The following is a 6,259-nucleotide window of genomic DNA, read 5'->3' as shown; positions in this document are numbered from 1 at the left end:
CCTATGATGTCATATTTGAGAATGATGCTCATTTAATCAGCTATGACCAGATGCTTCTAGGCACTAAGGTTGACTGGGTGGGGGCTAATTCTTACCAAGTCTCTCTTGGGAAGACTGGCCTGGTAACTGGCTTCATAGGGTTCCCAGCCTTACAGGTGAGTGAGGAAGGTCACTTCCTGGCGGGCTCAGGAATCTTAGGCTGCTTTGGGGGACCTCGGGAAGAGAGGAATGCCCATCAAATCACTGGGTGCTGCAGGTGAAAAGTGGGGGTGAATTCTTGGCTTGGCTTCCTACCCTCAAGAGGCTTTGAAAAGTCCAATCTGAGATTCTTTATGAAAACTTCCAGCAAAGCAAATCTAAAACCTATGTGGTAAATTGTCATTCTTGGTGCATCTATGCAAATAACCAGGCCACATGTAATGAGACCAGCCTTATTTTGTGATCAAGAATAACTTCTTTGAGATTGTGTTTGATCCTTTAAAAAATGTTTTTTTTTCTTTATCTTTGAGATTGTTTTTGACCAGAATGGTAAGAGAGACTGTAGTGAGAAATTTTGTTTCAATAGGAAATAATAGCTGACTCTCTGGATGTTCAGATTCTGATCCTCTTCATTGTCTTTGAGCTATGTTGCACCTTTCTGTAATCGCTTTCGACTGACTTTGTCTGATCTAGTAACCAAGCTTTCTCTTTCACTGTGGGAAAATCAGTTTGGTATTGAACTGGATTCTTCCACCTTGCACAGACTGTCAATCCTTGCCAGGTTTTCAGCTCTTCCAGACCCCTTCAATATCTGGCTACAAACTCACCTTCGCCTTCAAACTAAGATTTCCATTCTTTCTCCTTCTTCTTGACTTGGAGTCACTGAGAGCTAAAACCTGATTGCCAGATTCTTATTGAGACTCTGAGGTTGCCTTGTAACTGGTGCTTGCCCCCTGGGACTGAAGACTCATTGCAAGCTCAAGCCTGAGGACTTGTTATAAGCCTACGACTAGGACTCATCATTTCAGCTGATCATTCACGGCACAGCTCTTTCCTTGGATCAACTGCTGTTTGGACTACTGTGGAAGTCTGGTGAAATTCTCAGCTCACCCATGCCCTGACTGGAGAGGTAACCAACACTTTGGACAACATCACCAAAGCAGTCAACATCATAACTTCGAAAACCTCAGTGAAAGGTGAGAGATTAAATATACAAACAGGCAATGACAAGATTATATATACTGTCCCAAAATTTATGCAAGAAGTAATTTTGATAGAAAACACAGGTTTATAATTAAAAATTATAAATTTTTTATTGATTCATAAAGTATACAGTATAGGGTTATGTATGGAATAGCACATCGGGTAAATGGTCTCCACGGCTTTGCTGGCACATACGCAAAGCCCTGGTCTTCATTGGTCTTCATTGTCCCTGCTCCTGGGCCATAATTGGTACTTGGTAATGCTTATCAAATTGAAGGGATTGAAATCAAAAGGCAACAGATACTAGAATCTGATTCAATAAACCAAGTAAAATTAGGCTTTTATTTTTTTGTTGTTGTTAATGCTCATGCAAAATTCAAATCTTGCGTGAATTTTGGGACACCCTATACAAGTAAAACTCTGACACACTTCCTCCATAGCTACCAGTCTAAGAGTCCATCTACAACATCAGCCCCAAATCAGGTCCTAGTCAGTAACTGCCAGCTTCCCTAATTTTCCCCCCTACTTTTAACTTAGGACTGACCATAGAAAGCCAAATACGTATTCCTAACAAATTATATTGGATGACCCACTTCTAGTTAGCCTGCTTCCAGCTTCTCATACCAACAGCCTCTAGGTAGGGCACACCTGAAACCTTTCCCCTTTCCCACTAGAGCAGGGGTAGGGAACCTTTTTTCTGCCAAGAGCCATTTAGATATTTACAACATCATTCGTGGGCTATACAAAATTATCAACTTAAAAATCAGCCTGCTATATTTGGTCAAACATTTCATTAACTCACCCCTAGTGCCTTGGCTGGGCCAAATCACATGATTTTGTGGGCCTTATACAGTCCACGGGCCGATGTTCCCCACCCCTGCATTGGCGCTTTCCCACTACACTACACACATATGAGTTTCTGCCAAACTCAGGTGATGGTGGTGACTCTCTTCCTATAGCAAGCTCTGAGTAAATAGCATTTGCTTGTTTTCATTGAGGTGATCTTCATTTATTTCCATAGTTTCCTTGGAGGTTCCACCAAGATACAGTTTCCACTGGTCGTGAGCATGGACTCCAGTCTTCATCCAGGTGTGGAAGCCCTTGAGCTTTGCTGCTCACCTCTTGTCGAGCCCACAACAATGTGGTAAGTCAGCACCAGGTCCACCCTCCACTATCTTTGTGTGGAATTGGTTATTTAGTCTCAGATCTGCACCCAGGTGTTGTTATCAGTTCCCGTTTGTTTGACCTCCTTAGTGGAATCAAACAATTCTTTTCATTCCCGTTGGCTGCATTTGTGTTACCATTTCGTGGTGTGCTGTCTCAAGGTGTTATCTGTCATAAGAAGGACAATCACTGGGTAGAACACAGGCATATGCCTTATCAGCCGGTTGTCCTGACTGTCTGCAGACCAGTGACTCTGTAGTTATCAGAACTGTCCATTTGGACAAACTTTGTTGTAGGTCACCAATAAAACTGGATGAGGTTCTCCCTCTGCCTCCAGTTTTAGTCCTCAGAGCTTTATTTTTTCATTCAGAGAGAACATTCTTTCTGCCTGGGGGTGCAGATTGTTGGGTCTGTGTTTGGAGGCAACCAGTCATCAGTTTGGGGACCTGACATATGAGATGCACAGCATTTTCTTTGTACCAACTATTGCCAGCTCTCAGAGGCTCATCTAAACCCAAATCTCCTTTTCCAGGGAAATTGTTGCTCTTTGTATTTACTCTCATTACAGTCCTAATTCCTTTATCTATCTTTCCCAATGACATGATTATGACTAGGCCTTCAGTGGGTACCCTAGGGAGCATTGGACTTAACAAATTGTTCATTTGAAAGGTTCCTTATAAAAGAAAGGAAATAAGACTTCTCAGTCCAAATGGGCAGCATTTTTTGGTGGGTATTCAGAGGCTCCAAACAAAAATCTGAATAAAAAAATTGCTCCACTAAAAGAATATTTGGCCAAAGCTACAAGCCATTTGACAAACTTATGTCACAGCAACAAAGTAGACTAATTTACCTAGTAAATCCTCCTCTATGTCCTCCAGTTGCTTCCCTACATCCTGCCCTTTTTTCCCTCTTACCCTTCAATTCTGATCTCTTTTCTTTCACATCTCTGTCAAGCATCCTCTCTTTCCCTTGTCCAGACTTTTTCCCTTTTCCCAACTATCCTACAACCATCAATGCCAGTTGCCTCTAAAAATTCATCCTTACCATGTGCTAGGTGTGCAGGAAATGATAGAATTTTAACCTTGGACTCAAGCTGAATTAAAAGTTGTAATGACTTCTTGAAACATAGATAAGACCAACAAATATTCATAAAATAATTTATAACATGTGCATTTGAATAGTGACCATTGTTACTTGATCTGTACCAAATTGTACACATGTTGGTTGGTTGGAACCTCAAGTTCTGTGGGTAAAAGCTGATTGGATTTACCCAGAAAGGGACCTACTGGATCCTTCTTTTCACAATAAACTTAAGAGTCAAAAAGTGGCTTTAAAAATAAGGCAAAGTATCCTAGAAGCCACACCTGAAACATTTTAATAAAAATCGATTGGACCATAATTAAATCATGTAAAAAAGATTAAAGATGAAACTATAGGAGGTTTTAAGTATAGACTAGAAAGTATCTTCTAAAAGCACCTGAGAGTTGAAGAAAATGCTGATATAACAGCAGCCCCTTCATCTCATTTTGTCAGTGGAGCTAAACCTGATATTGGTCATCTAATTCACAGAAAGGAATGATAATGGGAAATAACCCCTGTATCTGAACCAAAAAAAAATCCAAAAAACCTGGCATACATTTTGAAATGGCTTTAGAATAAAAATGAGATGAGATCCAAAATAAAGTCATGGCCCTAAAGATCAAACAGCTGTGTAGACCACTTCCCAAACACCACTTATTGATAAGGACTCTTGCAGATATTGTAAAAAGGAAAATGGGGGGTGGAGGAGGGTCTAATTTTATCAAAGAAAACCAAGACAAAAAAATGTCCTCAATTCTTGTCAGTGAGGGTGCTCTGAGGGAGAAAAATGCATCCAATATTCTGCCTTACTTTTAAAAACATAACATTCTTTGGCGAATCTCTTCTTTCATCCAGTCCCCCCTCTTCCTCCCCTCTGACAGCTGTCAGTATGTTCCATGTCTCCAGGCCTCATTTCTATTTTGTTTGTCAGTTTACTTTGTTCATTGGATTGTTAATTTAAATCAACATTGGTGAGGAAACCTTAAAAACACAGCTGAGGCTACTTTCAGGTCATGTATCACCTGTCAGCAACTTAGTCCTTTTAAAACTGCGAAGGTGGGATAGAAAAAGGACCCAAGGCCTCAATGACACATTCAACAAGCTCAGATGGAATTCATCCAACCTCTATGGGATCTGAATATGTTTTAGTTATTGTATATCATTTTTCAGGGCAGGCTTAAGTATTTCCTTGCTGAAAAGCTACAAACCTTATGCCCACTGAAAAGCTGCTTGATTTTGTGGTTTCCACTTGGGGCATCCCAACTTTTATATCAAGTGATTGGGAGTACACACTCAACAGAAACCATTACACAAAAATCTGTAAGACATTACTCTCTGCTCAGAAACTGTACTGTCCTTATTCCCTACTAGGGGCCCAGTGCACGAATTCGTGTACCTTGAAAGGAACCATGGGCCGTGAGGCTGCTGTGGGCACAGGGGCTGGTCTCGGCCCTCCTCCACACCCCCAATTGGCACCTCCCACTGTAGTCCCAGTTCCCTGTCTACCAGCAGCCCTGCTCCCACCACCACCGCTCCCACACTCTGATGGTGCCGAGCAATTGGGGCTGGTGCCAGCAATGGGGGCTAGTGGGCCTGGTCCTGTCAGCAGGTGTGAGCAGCAGCTGCTTCCCCGATCGCCCCTCAGGAGCAAGGGGAGGTGGAGAAGCCCTCAGGGGTGATCAGGACCGGCACTGGGAACCGGCAGCAGGTGCAAGTGGCTGCTCTGGCGCCAGCTGCGGGTGCGAGTGGGGCCCGTGCCAGAAGCAGGTGCAACGCCTTGTGGGACCACGGTGCATGGGAGCAAAGAATTTTCAGTGACCACCAGAGGCTCGCCCAAATGACAATGACTGGCGCCCTGCCTTGGTCTGGTGCCCCCACTCACCTGCTCCACCATCCTGCCACAGCCTACACCCACCATGTTCAACACTCTGCCGCCTGCTGCCAATGCCCTCTATGTTCCACGTGTGCCCCCTGGTGGTCAATCGCATGTCATAGAGATTGGTTGGTGGGTTTTTCCGCTGTTTGGTCTATTTGCATATTAGCCTTTTATTATATAGGACAATCTTCTGAAAAGATTGAAAAGACCAATGGCAATCCTTAAATACAAATCAGCAAAACTTTCAGAAACCCTGAACTCCCTTGGCCAAAGGTACTTTCACTAGCTTTTATAGTTTCTATGGCCACTCCCTTGGGGACACATTGGTTATTCCTTTATGAATTAGTAACTGGAGGGTCCATGCATTTGGGGATTTTACTCCAATATTAGACACTTGTCATACTGCATGGTGACATGGGAAAATATTGCAAGGGACTCTTGAACTATACCCAGTTCTTTCACTTATAGGTTTAGTGTATCTTTCCAACATATTTTCCTAAACCATCTGTTCATGATCTTCAAACAGGATATTTCATTTATTGGAAGAGACATCATAGGAAAACTGCTGCTCTTGACTTCATTGGAAAGGACCTTATCAGGTACTGTAAACAGCAAATACAACAGTGACATGCCAGACAGAGTCAATGCTTGGATTCATGTTTAACAGCTGAAGAAGTAATTTAGAATTCCACACAATTGGAAGCTACTCCAACATGGGATTTCAAATTGAGGACACTCAGAGGTCTTGTAGACACAGCTGATCTTTGGAACAAGCAGATGACTTTAGACCAGTGGTTCTCAACCCTGGCTGCACATTAGAATCACCTGGGAATCTTTTTAAAATCCTGATTTTTGGGCCTCATCCTCCGGAAATTCTTTCTTTGTTATGGGGTGGGGCCACAACATTAGTAACAAAGAAACAGAATTTCCGGAATATGAGGCCCCAGAAATCAGGAT

The 6,259-nt window shown here is 42.6% G+C and overlaps 1 long non-coding RNA gene across 1 annotated transcript in view; it reads left to right on the top strand.

The window, feature by feature from the left end:
- The first annotated feature begins 976 nt into the window (after positions 1-976).
- Positions 977-6,259, top strand: part of LOC106696728 — a 6,673-nt gene continuing 1,390 nt past the window's right edge. The window contains exons 1-3 of the long non-coding RNA XR_001347673.2: positions 977-1,175; positions 2,204-2,326; positions 5,829-5,901. This is a non-coding gene — a long non-coding RNA (uncharacterized LOC106696728). The remainder of the gene's footprint in view (positions 1,176-2,203; positions 2,327-5,828; positions 5,902-6,259) is intronic.

The sequence above is a fragment of the Myotis lucifugus genome, unplaced genomic scaffold (assembly GCF_000147115.1).
Source record: "Myotis lucifugus unplaced genomic scaffold, Myoluc2.0 scaffold_27, whole genome shotgun sequence".
NCBI classification, from domain to species: domain Eukaryota; kingdom Metazoa; phylum Chordata; class Mammalia; order Chiroptera; family Vespertilionidae; genus Myotis; species Myotis lucifugus.
The sequence above is the reverse complement of the archived record's forward strand: the minus strand, read 5'-3'. Positions and strand labels throughout refer to the sequence as shown.